The sequence below is a fragment of the Triticum aestivum genome, chromosome 3B (genome assembly GCF_018294505.1).
Source record: "Triticum aestivum cultivar Chinese Spring chromosome 3B, IWGSC CS RefSeq v2.1, whole genome shotgun sequence".
Lineage (NCBI taxonomy): Eukaryota > Viridiplantae > Streptophyta > Magnoliopsida > Poales > Poaceae > Triticum > Triticum aestivum.
The window spans coordinates 418691904-418705932 of NC_057801.1; positions in this window are offsets into that span (position 1 = coordinate 418691904).

The following is a 14029-nucleotide window of genomic DNA, read 5'->3' on the forward strand; positions in this document are numbered from 1 at the left end:
GTGATTAACTACATATCAGGCGTTGTGCTCCTTTATGGTGTCCCACACAGCATCATCACCGAAAACGTCTCCAATTTCACAGCCGACGAGGTAAAAACCTGCTGCACTAATCTGGCTATTAAACTCGATTACGCCTCCGTCTATCACCCACAAAACAATGGTCAAGTCGAACGAGCCAATGGTCTCATTATGAGCGGCATCAAACCCAGACTAGTGCGATCCTTGAAAGAATCAGACAAGCACTGGGTAGAGGAGCTTGGCTCCGTACTCTGGGGGCTGCAGACCACGCCCAACCGTACTATCGGATACACACCTTTCTTCATGGTGTATGGCATAGAGGCTGTATTGCCCTGCGATATTATTCACGACTCACCTCGAGTGCGTATGTACGAAGAGAGAGAAGCCGAGTTCGATCGGCAGGACAGCCTAGATGCCCTGGAGGAGGAACACGATGTCGCAAAAGCCCGTTCAGCATTCTATCAACTGCAGGCTCGAAGATACCAAAGCAGAGAAGTATAGGCCAAGACTTACAATGTTGGTGAACTCGTTCTACGCCTTCCGGAGAAGAAAAATGACAAGCTCAAGCCCAAATGGGAGGGTCCCTTCATAATTGATGAAGTTCTTACGGGAGGAGTGTACCGTCTTCGTGATGCATCAGAAAATCGCCTCGAACCGAACCCCTGGAACGCGACTAGACTCCGAAGATTCTATGCCTAGCGCCGAACTCCTAGTTCGTTTCCTTCTCCCCTGTAGTTTCCATTATTTTTTTCTCTTTTCCGATTACCTTTTTCTCTTCACTTTAAAGTTTCGGTACGTGTCGTGGAATTAACACGTCAGATGTCCTCAAGAAAGGACCGGTCTACAGAGTCTCGAGACCGACTCATACAAGGGTCCGGCTCGGTCTCTCCTTTCCTAACTTACAACACAAGTTACATAACCATGGTGGTTTGCTATCATGGGCCCTAATCCGCCTTTGGGCTCCGGCCCTCTAAGCTTCATAGTAAAACGCCATCTTCTGAGTCTTCATGGGATTCGCTATGGTTGAGGGTAAACCAGCCCCTCCTGGGCGGTTTATACTCAACAATTATATCCCCAACATTAGGCCCCAGAGTGATTTGAACCTATTCATGTCAATCTTCAGTATTTAGAAAAATCCTGTGAATATCTTCCTTCATTTCTCGTAAAACGCCATGATGTCTTCTTTATAAACTTTGTTAATCCGCCATGACGTCATCCTCTGGATACAGCAACGGATCATCATGACTTCATCTTTGTAAAAAACAAATAAAAAGATTCCCTTCATTTAATGACATCCCGGAAATCGAGGCGACAGCTGCACCACTTGCCGCTTTGGAATCCTCAATTTTCGTGCCTGTCACTTATCTCCCTTCCCTGTTATAAATAAGCCTGACGGGTACTTTCATTTCCTTCCCTTTCTTCTCATCTTCTTCCTCGCGACCCGAAGAACCCTAGCACCGCCGCCGCCGTCGATCTTCGAATCTGCACCGACCAAGGCCGCTGCATCATCCTGTTTGTTCCAGAGACCCTGTCGCGTTCCTCCACCACCGGGTGGCCCTGGTGAGTTCATTTCCTTGTACCCTAGATCTTCATTAGGGTTTTCGAGTTCATCCATGTCCGTCGCCGTTCCTCAGCTCGTCAGCAGCCTTCTCTTTAGTCCTTTTACCGAGGGTATATATATGTATCTACTAGCTTTGATTTGCGGCTGGATTCATTTTTATAGTCCACCATCCCGTGGCTTCTTGCTGCTCCAAACAGACTGTGTCTGGATCTTCTCTATTCTTCTTAGCGCCATTGTAGGGTTCAGGAAAATTTTCTTTAGTTATCCACGGTAGATCCAAAATTGTACTGTGATATTGTGAAACATGTTTTTGTAACACTTAGCATATTTTTTGAATCCCGGACCTTCTGCCTACAGGCGGTTTAACCTTTGATAACCAATCCGCCATATATCATTAGCCCTGTCTTAAATCGCCAACTAAACTTGCATGACAATTTTTCCGGTTTAACAATGAATAGTGCACTTGAACCGTTAATTGTAAACCGACTCTCACTACAAAAAAAAGACACAGCCGTGACATTTTGGGCCGAACGAATTTTTTTCTGTCATACATATGACACTTCTATGACGATAATTGTGACAAAACCCGGTATCACCATAGATGTGGTGGGCTCCTACTTCCATGAGAAAAAATGATGACAGAAAATGGGCTTTTCGTCCTAGGCGGGCCGGAGACGCAGCTGCATGACATTCTTTGGCCGTCCATGACGGAAAAAACTGTGGTAGAAGCGAGGGGGAGGAAAATTTTGGGGAGTTGCCGGTTACGGTGGGAGAGCGATGCGCGTTTCTCTCGTACGTACGTGCGTGTGTGCGAGGCGTTGGCTCTAACTGAAGCCGAGCGGGGCGTTGGGCTGTAACTGAACCCGAGCGATTGCACTGCAGGCTACACGTTACTGAACCCGAGGGATCGATTGATGGCTATTAACTGAACTCGATGGAGCAATTCCTTCGCTATTGCTGCTAACTGAAGCCGATCGATCGGATGAACAGTGAGCGTTGCAGGGGGGTTTGCATGAACAGTGAGCGGTGGCGTTGCCTCTGGATGAACAGGAACCCGTGGTGTGGAGGGCTGGATGAACAGTAGACGGTGGAGGGGTAGCCGTGGAGGGGTGGTTGAAAAAGACCCCGTGGTGTGGAGGGTTGGATGAACAGTAGACGGTGGAGGGGTGTCCGTGGAGGGGTGGTTGAACAGTAGCCGGTGGAGTAGCGTGCTGTGGAGGCTGGATGAACAGGAGCCCATGGAGGCTGGAGGAGGTCGACGGTAGCCCGTGGAGGCTGGAGGAGGTCGACGGTGGAGATGAACAGTACCACGTGGAGTCCCGTTTTGCGGTACGCCACACCCCTCCCCCCCCCCCCCCCCCCCCCGTTTTGACCGTAGCGCTCAAACATAAGTTCGTTTTGTCCGTTTTGCGGTACGCCACACCCCTCCCGATCAATAGGACCCCCGTTTCGACCGTAGGAGGTCTGTTTCCTCCGTTTTGCGGTATGCCACACCCCTTCCGATCAACAGGACCCCCGTTTCGACCGTAGGAGGTCCGTTTCCTCAATTCTTCGGTACGCTAGGCCTCGTTTCTATCGCCTGTTCCGTCCAAGCCGGTTGGCTCCCACGCGTTCCGTTGTGTCCCAATGAACACGACGCATTCCGTTGCCTCCCGATGAAAACGACGCATTTCGTTGCCTCCCCATGAACACGACGCATTTCGTTGCCTCCCCATGAACACGGCGCATTCCGTTGCCTCCCCATGAACACGACCCATTCCGTTGCCTCCCCATGAACACGAGCCCTCATCGTACGTATGCGCGACTAGGCGTTCAAGACCCCGCCCGTATGTACACATACGTGGCCGTATTTTCTTTCTTGCACCCTGGCCACTATACGTACGTGTACATGCTACGTGCGCGCCTCTACTACGACACGTACGCGCCTCTACTACGACACATGCGCGCCTCTACATCGACCAGTATATATGTACGTACAAGTTCGCGACCAGAATGACAACGCTACGTACGCTTCGACCAGGTGGGTCCCGACTGTCAGGCAGTTCCTTGCGTGCGAAAATGTAGCTGGTGGGTCCCAGCAGTCAGAGGGGCGAATCATTTTTTTGCCCGGACGCACTTCCTTTGCGTGCGAAGATGTAGCTGGTGGGTCCCAGCAGTCAGGGGGCGAATCTTATTTTTTGCCCGGACGCACTTCCTTGCTTGCGAAGATGTAGCTGGTGGGTCCCAGTAGTCAGGGGGGCGAATCATTTTTTTTTGCCCGGACGCACTTCCTTGCATGCGAAGGTGTAGCTGGTGGGTCCTAGCAGTCAGGGGGGAAACGTTTTTTCACGAAATACGGTGGCCCGTCCGGTGGGTCCCCGCTGTTAGGTGGAGGAATAATTATTTTGCGCGTAATAAGGAGGCACTTCCTTGCTGCGGCCATGGACCCAGCTGTCAGCCTCTCCACGTACAGTCCACGTCCGATGGAAGTCGTTCCTTGACCACATTGACCATGTGTCACGCCCAATATGCGACCCTATCCAAAAGGAACTCGAAGGTCCCACCAAGGATAGACCCGCATATTGAAACGCTTTTGCAAGGTGGATATCATTACATCAACATTACATAATAGATAGGGATACATACAAGAGGCATACAATGCCACACGAATACAACAACATCTTACATAAGATCACCATCCGACTACGGATGAAACACAAACAGAAACTCAAACGACATCTACCCTGCTAGCCCAGGCTGCCGACCTGGAACCTATTCCCTGATCGAAGAAGAAGCAGAAGAAGAACTCCAAGACAAGCAAACATCGCTCTCACGTCAGGATCATCACAAAACCTGAACCTGCAACTGTTGTTGTAGTAATCTGTGAGCCACGAGGACTCAGCAATCCCATTACCATGGGTATCAAGACTAGCAAAGCTTAAAGGGAAAGGAAGGGGTAAAGTGGTGAGGTTGCAGGAGCGGCTAAGCAAGTATGGTGGCTAACATACGCAAATAAGAGCGAGAAGAGAAGCAAAGGAACGGTCGTCAACTAGCAATGATCAAGAGGTGATCCTGAACTCCTACTTACATCAAACATAACCTAGAAACCGTGTTCACTTCCCGGACTCAGCCGAGAAGAGATCATCACGGCTACACACGCGGTTGATGCATTTTAATTCGGATCTGGTGTCAAGTTATCTACAACCGGACATTAACAAATTCCCATCTGCCACATAACCACGGGCACAACTTTCAAAAGTTCAAACCCTGCAGGGGTGTCCCAACTTAGCCTATGATAAGCTCTTGCGATCAACGAAGGATATTCCTTCTCCTAGGAAGACCCGATCAGTCTCGGAATCACGGTTTACAAGACATTTCGACAATGGTAAAACAAGACCAGCAAGACCGCCCGTTGTGCCGACAAATCCCGATAGGAGCTGCACATATCTCGTTCTCAGGGCACACCGGATGAGCAAGACGTCGGGTTGGCATAGACCCTGGTTGCCCAGGGGGCGCCGGACATCGCTCGGTTTGGACCAACACTTAGACAAGCATTGGCCCGGGGGGGGGCTAAAATAAAGATGACCCTTGGGTTAATTACTCCCAAGGGAAAAGTAGGTGGTGGTGAGGCAAAAGGTAAAACCAAGGTTGGGCCTTGCTGGAGGAGTTTTATTCAAAGCGAACTGTCAAGGGGGTCCCATAAATCACCCGACCTCGTAAGGAACGCAAAATCCGGGAACATAACACCGGTATGACGGAAACTAAGGCCGCAAGAGTGGAACAAAACACCAGGCATAAGGCCGAGCCTTCCACCCTTTACCAAGTATATAGATGTATTAATAATATAAGAGATATTGTGATATCCCAACCAAAATCCTGTCCGCCATGGAGCAATCTTCAACTTCACCTGCAACTAACAATGCTATAAGAGGGGCTGAGCAAAGCGGTAACATAGCCAAACAACGGTTTGCTAGGAAGGGTGTCAAAGGTTATAGGTTCATGGCAATTTGGGAGGCTTGAAGAAAAAATGATAGGTAACGCAGCATAGCGATAGAACGAAGCAACTAGCATAGCAATGATAATAGTGAGATCCAGGGTAGCGGTCATCTTGCCTGAAATCCCGCAAGGAAGAAGACGAGTCCATGAAGAAGATGAAGCCACGAAGACGAACCAAGAGTAGACGAACGAATCCTCACGATCACAACGAAACAGGAACTAACGAGAAGAAGCACCCAACAAGGTAAACACACCACACATAGACAAGACATGATGCACAACAAGCATGATGCATGACAAATTTACATGAAGCTACTCATGGCAAAATATGATGCAAACAAGAACAACACATCAAGGCAAGTTTAAATGAGGCCGGGAACAACATATAACAATTCTGGTAAGTCCTCATATGCATATTTCGAAATTGGTCCAGATCTGAATAAACCTTATGTTCAAGTTGTTAAACAGCAAATTAAGATGCACCAAGATGATCTACACGAAATTCTAGTCAAGTTACATATAAAGTTCATTAGATTCGGAGCTACGGCATAGAAGATATGAGCAAAACAAGTTAAACATGGCATTGATTCAAAATGCATACAAACATCAAGCAAACACACCAAAACAAGGATGCAACATGATAATATGAAACAACATGCAATTCTAAGCAAGTTTCATATAGAGCACACTCAAAACGGAGCAACGGTTCAACACATACACTCTATACAAAGCTATAACAACAATCTGTCCAAAACAGCAACTAGGCATATTGCAAGCATCAAAACAACATGCTACAGCATCTCAACGTAATAACAAAAGGCATGGGCATGAAGTACAGGTAAAGCATGATAAAACATGAACACTGAGCTATCTCCAGAAACAACTAGAACATGCTCAAAAGGACATGGGAAGATTGCAAATTAATAACAGTTTCAGGCTTGGCAGAAATAACACCAGGTTGCAATGTTTAGAGCTATCAAACAACATGTTACAAGAACTTATCATGGCAAACAAAGGCATGGCATGAATCTACTAATTGCATAGAACAAAAGTCCCTTACTGACCATGAGCCAAAAAGGCACAGAAAATATGATGGCACTCATGTAAACATGGCAAAAGATATGACAGATTCATACATGGCAGGAACAACAATAAGTAGGCATGTTGCTGAGCTTGAATCACTCACCACAGAGCAATACATGGCATGGCAAGGCAACCAACAGTAAGAAGGCATGTTTATGAAGCTAAGCATGGCAAGAACAAGTTCATAGGGTGCTTGGATCACTAACAACAATCATGGCAACTTAATGTTAACAGGCTGACAACAACATCATTTAGCAGTTTTGCGAGCAAGATAACAACAATTTACAGCAGGCTATAAATGCAACCAGGGGCATGAATGGATAGAGCAAGACATTTATAACAAATCATCCTTAGTGAACATCTCGAGATTATGCATAGAATGACTTGTAGCAGCAGGTTTACATAGCAACAAAATATAACAGAATCAGTCTAGCAAAACAGCAACAACAAGTAGACTACTTAACAAGCTTGATGCACTCACTACACAACTCACAAAAATACATGGATGGAACCACTGTGAAGATGGCATGGCATAGATCAAAACACATGTAGATATCAACCTCATAGGATGCACACATCAAACATGGCAAAAATGACAAATGAGCATGTTATAACAGTTCCAGCAGATTAACATCAACATGCACTCTTCCAACAGCATTTCGGGCATCAAGATGAGCTCAAATGAAAATGATGCAATGGAACGAAATGAAGTACTCGTCGAGGCGAACAATTTGACATATTACACGCATGACGCGGGCCGGTATGCATGGAGTTACAGCAGGTCAAAGGATGCAACATTTTATGAGTTTCTAGGGACTTGGCAGAAATCAACCTCGAGAGGGGGCGAGGTCAATGCGGACGGTAGTGGCTCCGGTGAGTCGGGGCAGTCCGGCGAGGCGCGGGGAAGGGTGGAGTAGGCCGGGGGTGGCCGGATCTGGCCGGATCCGGACCCAGGGATCCCGTTCCCAGCGGGATCTGGCCGGAGAAGAGGTGGAGGTGGCGGGGCGAGCTCGGTTCCACGCGGAGAGCTGCAGGAGACGATGGCCGGCTCAGGGCGGCGGGCAGCTCCGGCTAGCCACGGGCGCAGGCGGCGGCAGTCGGAGACGAGGCGGCGGGGTCCTACGGGCACGGCAGCGCACGACGGCGCGGGCGGGACACGGCGGCGCGGGAGTCGGCGGGCTCGCGGCTCCGGCGGCCGGGCCGGGTAGTGGCGGCGCGAGGGCCCGCGCGGTCCGCGCTGGGCTCCGCGGGCCGGCGGCAAGGTGGGCGCGGGGACGCCACGTGGCGTGCGGTGAGTGGAGGAGGGAGGCGGAGGAGGTGACGTGTCACCTCGTGATTGGCCCGAGTGACGTGGAGGCTGACGGCGGACATGTCCGGCGCGGTGAGGAGGTTTGTCTGGCGGCGCGGAGGGAAGAAGGCTAGGGTTTGGACTGCGAGAATTTCGGGGGAGGCACACATATATATAGGTAGAGGGAGCTAGGAGTGTCCAAATGAGGTGCGGTTTTCGGCCACGCGATCGTGATTGAACCACCGAGAGCATGGAATGGACTTAGATGGGTTTTGGGCTACTTTGGAGGGGTGTTGGGCTGCACACAAAAGAGGCCTTTGCGGTTACCCGGTTAACCGTTGGAGTACCAAACGACCTCCAAATGGCACAAAACTTGACAGGCGGTCTACCGGTGCTATACCAAGGCCGCTTGACAAACCTCGGTCCATTCCGAAAATGTTTAACACCACTCACAACGAGAGATAAAAGGGGAACGCCGGGGAAACATAGGAGTGCCGGATTGCAAAACAGACAACGGGGAAAAAGCTTGGATCCATGGGACAAACATGTATGCAAAATGAAATGCACATGATGACATGATATGAAATGCAAATGATGACATGGCCAAGTGCAACACGCAAGCAAATGACATGGCAACGACGGCGAATAACTGGCAGACACCTGGCGCATAGAATCCGGGGCGTTACACCATGCCGCGCCGAGAGCACCACGACGGTGGACGACGATGAGGCCTAGGAAGGGGACGACTCGGAGCCGGGGAAGACGCAACAGTGGATGCCCACGCGAAGAGGAGTACGAGGTTTCGCTGGTTCAGCTGCGGTGTGAGGCTGCTGTCGCCGTAGATTAACAGGGGGGTGGGTGAGTAGAGGGATGGCCTGGCCAAAGGTGGGAGTAGTAGGGTGCGGTGAGGCCTCCGCGGCATCACAGCCGGCCACGGGAGGCAGGAGCACGCGGCACGACTGGCACTGGTTTGGGCGGCTGGAGCAAGAAGACCAGAGGTTGAAAAAGCACTACAACCGTTGGATGAACATCATACGGTAACAGGAGCTAGAATCGTTCATATTGACTAAGTTGACAAAGCCCTCCGTCCCCGTCAACTTGGTAGGCCCACAAGTCAGCCTCCCAGTATGCTGGGTTCCACCTGGCAGGGGGAGTATTCATTTTTTTGTGCGTAATAAGGAGGCACTTCCTTGCGTGCGAACATAGCTGGTGGGTCCAACAAGTTAGCGGGGGGCACGTTTTTTCGCGAAATACAGAGGCCCTTCCGGTCGGTCCCAGATGTCTGGTGGAGGAATCATTATTTTGCGCGTAATAAGGAGGCATTTCCTTGTGTGCGGCCGTGGACCTAGCTGTCAGCCTCTCCACGCACAGCCTACTTCCGATGGTGTCGTTCGTTGACCATGTTGACCACGCCGCGCCGAGCGCATCACGACGGCGAGGCCCCGGATAGCAACGAGCCGGATATGGGAAGACGCGGGAGTAGAGTCGCAGACGGAGAGGTGTACGAGGGTTAACTGGTTCTAGTGTGGTGTGGTTCGGCAATCGGTGGAGAAGAACAGGAGGTGTGGAGGGTTGGAGGGATGGCCTGGCCAATGGTGGAGTAGCGCTTCATAGCGAAGCGTGCTAAGCAGAGCTGCTAGCAACAGGAGGCGGGAGGTGGTCTCGGCGGCGCTGGAGGAAGAAGACGAGAGATTGAAGATGGATGCCGGCCGTTGGATGTAAATCCAACGGCTAACATGTCAGAATCATTTGTTGACTAAATTTACAACGACTTGTGTTGGCTTCGACCTATTGGCCCACATTTCAGCCTCCAAAAATGTGGCACGTATTCAACCCATTTTTTCAGAATTTACAGTCTTTTTTGCGCGGTAGAATTTACAGTCAATTTGATCTTTTTTTTGAATTACAGCCATTAGCTATGCTGCGTGAACAATTAATGTAGCTTTCATGTGGCCCATTTATTTTATTTCCTAAAATATTACAGGCCATTTGCACTTTATCTAGATACACGATTTTGCTGGGCTGATTCTAATTATAATGTTGGGTTGGGCCAGCAATGTTATCAAAAAATAAAAAAGGCTGAGCATTTTGTTATAAATATATTTAAATAATAAGTGATATTATTACATTCGTCCTTAAATCTTACCAAGCTTTTGTACACAATCACTAGGATTTTCGTGCCAAAACAATCCAGGATTTTATTTGTTAAGAAATTATTTTTATAAGTTAATAAGATGTGGGATATTGTTTTCTTACATATATAAGTATTTGGTAAATATATGATGACAATAAAAATAATATATAATAACATATAAAATAATTTAAATATATATAATATAGTTAAAAGGGAAACATAAGTTGTACCTGGCGTTCCTATTCTTATATAGAAAAATAGAAAGACCACTGCGTTTTCTTCAAAAAAATACATAAATTGGGCTGCCAAAAATAAAACCTCGGATGGGAGGTCCATAGGCCGGTCGATACATGACGGCCCTAAGAAAATACAAACAGGCCCTCCCATCCGAGTCGTGGGCTGCGCATGTTAAAAATGAAAGCCTAGACGGGGCAGCCCAAAACCACATCCAACACTTGCCAAAACTCCGTCCCTCGTTTTCTCTGTGTTTCACACACTCAACATTGTGTGGGCATTTTGATTGTGCATCATATGAAGATGTGCTATGCATGAATGTTGATCAGCATGATGTTAACTGGCTGGTAGTTCCATTTTCGACCACGAATAAAACTTCCAACATGATGTTAACCCTGTTTGAAAAGGCCGTGTTAATATAAATGCTCTGCCTCTGAAAGTTGCAGTTTCTTATCTGAAACTGAACTTGCAGTTTCTTATCTGAAACTGAAACTTGCAGTTTCTTCTCGTCTGCACTTTTATACTCCTGTGAAACTACATTTTTTTAAGTGCTAAAAATAGATCTCTCAAATTCATAAAATTCTTCATATGCTCAATACTGCAAATCTGAAATTCGAAAGACATTCATATCTTAAAGTACTCTCAAAATACACAACACAAAACACAATTCACAACCTGCAAATACTGACAACCCTAAGCTCCTCCTGACAATTCACAACCTGCCCGACTATTGGGCTAGGGGGCAGTCCCCTCCTATTCCTCGGTGGCAGACAGTCGCCCCGTGAGACGATGTGAACGGTGAGGGAGACGATGGCGGGGAAGCATCGTCGGGCCAACTGCTTTTCTCCTCTTGCAGTTGGGTTCGGTCGACGAAGACTCCACCGGCTCGCTCTGGCAGGACACCCTCACAAATGACACCCTGTAGATGCTCGATCCTTCAATCTCTGGTGGATGCTCCATCTGGGATCGATACTCCCACCACCGCTCCCTCACGATCGGATTCGGTGAATCTGTTTGCTCCATGGCCCAGAGGAGCAGCTCTATGTACTCCGGCGCGACTCCCTCTGGGAGTATCGCCGCCTTTTCGCTCTGTTGCAGATATTTGGCCATGGATGTCGCCGTCGCCGCTAGTTGGTACTTGTTGTCAAACCAAGACTGTATCTCCAACATCCTAGCTAGCTTCATAGGGTCGCCGTCTGCGATCCTCACGTATCGGTTGTACTCCTCCATCGATCTACTTCTCCACAGCACCTTCACTCGCCGGCGGTGGTTTTTGAATGGAAGAGGAGAGGAGCGGCGCTGGTTTTGGATTAGAACGGGAGAGGAGCAATGCTGGTTTTGGACTGGAATAGGAGAGGAGGGGCGGTGGTTTTGAAATGGAAGAAGAGAGGAGCGGTGCTGGATTTAGATTGGAACAGGAGAGGAGCGACGGTGGATTTAGATTGGAACAGGAGAAGAGCGGAAGAGCGGCGCTGGTCTTGGAAGTATTTTTTTGTTGTTTTGCGTATTTTGGGTCAAAGTTTGACCACGTTCTGTATGTGACAAGCAAAATGTGAATGCATGTCACCAAAAATTGTATCGTTTGGTTCGTATCTGAATGTACTTTCAAATTATATTATTTTTGCAACGTACAACATATATTTTATGTGCGAAAATCATGGTCAATTATGACCCAGAATAAAAGGGAGACTAGTTAATGTGGGGTCACTTTCTTAATTGAAGGGTAAATTGATTTTGATTTTGATCCAGTCACAGCGCGCCGGCCCTCTCGCCCAATCCTAAATCGCTGCCGCACGCTCCTCTCCGTCTTCTCCATTGCAAAACCACCTCCTCTCCTCTCCATCATCTCCATTCCAAAACCACCGTCTCGCCTCTCCCTCTTTTGATCTTCTCCATTGCAAAACCACCTCCTCCTCTCCTCTCCATCATCTCCATTCCAAAACCACCTCCTCTCCTCTCCATCATCTCCATTCCAAAACCACCGTCTCGCCTCTCCCTCTTATGATATTCTCTCCATTGCAAAACCACCTCCTCTCCTCTCCATCATCTCCATTCCGAAACCACCTCCTCTCCTCTCCCTCTTATCTATTGCAAGACCACCGTCTATCCTCCCATCTTGCAAAGCTAGCACCGGACCACTCAGAACGACATCTATGGAGAGGATGCAGCAGCGAATCAGGCAGATCGCCGGCGGCGACCAGGCAAAGTTAGCCAGGTTGAAGGAGATCCTTAGTTGGTTTGACAATGAGTGGGAGATTTCGAGGACGGTGCAGGCCATGTGGCAATGTATGCGAAAGAGAGAGACGGCGGCGATGAGGGCTGCGATGTACATGTACTCCTCGGCTGCAGTCACGCCGCAGTCCTCCGAGTTCATCGACTATCTCCTATGGGCGATGAAGCAGATAGATTCGCCCGAGGCGACAGTCAGGTGGAGGTGGTGGGTGTACAGGTCGAAGGTCGAGCACCGAGAGGATAACGAATCGATCGAGTATGGTGTGCCGTTCGCGAGGGTGCAGAGCCAGCCGGAGCCACAGGAGTATTCGTTCTCCCACCGCAAGAGGAGGCCGGATGGCGCGACGTCGCTTCCCCGGCATTCTCCACGGTTCCCTTGAGGCTCGCCTCGTTTCAACAGCGGCCGTAGGGTTTAAGGTAAGCTTCGCACTAACCTAATCTTCCACCTTCTCATGCTTACAATCAGTGTGACAGCTAATGAAAATCATGCTTACAATCAGTCTCCGAGTACTACGCCAATCACCCTAAAATAGCTCTGGACCTTTGGGTCAAAGTTGTGACACAGTGTACAAATAAAGAAAAATAGATTGGTGCTTCTTTCAGAAAAGAGTACTCCCTAGAAAACTGCCAATATAAGCTACTAGTATTTGGTTAGAGGATTTGCTGCCGAGAAAGATCCGTCCACAGAGAGCACCACACATCCCACTGGTTGTGGTGGATGCCAATGCGTGCATGCAGCATGGTTGGTGTCGGTAATTTTTACTTGGCACACCTCGCACTCTGCATATATGCCGGTTCCATACGTACATTTGTGCAGTTCCACCAAAATGCAGCTGAATAACCCTGTTTGCACAGATAATGAAAAAGCGTGATTACATTATAGTGGCACTAGTTGATGAAACACACAAAATAAATAGAAGAAAATATTGCGATAGTATCATAGTATGCCATGCTGCGAGGGCGAGATGGGCCCTGCGACGCCTCATACGGTACGCCTCATACTGGACATCGTCCCAAGTCTCCCAGATACACCTTCTGCCAGTGATGAACATCAGTGTACAGTAGTAGTACAAGGAGGCGCCTTGAGACATTCAAATCTCTATTTTTGTACATATCAACTAAAATTAAGCACCCCAGTTTGCAGAAACGCTTAAACATTAACAATGGGACTAGTTGATGAAACATACTTTAACAAAGAGAAGCACTTTCTTTATCTACATTGGAAATGAAATGATAGAGATGACACTCGCTCTATTTTAACTGTATTATTACTTCATTTTATCAGTGACACTAGGTCGAGCAGGTGGCAAACGAGGTGTACCGTGCGTCGCAAGGATGGAGGCCGGGGGTGCTTAGACTAGGATGCTGAAGCTGGCTCTTTCAGTCACCAACATGGATGATTCAATTCATGGGACCTTTTGGTGCAGTTCACCTAAAATGAAGCAATGTCCCGTCAGCTAGCAGCTTCTTCTTCAATTTTTTTTAAGAAAAGGGCTCCAGCCCC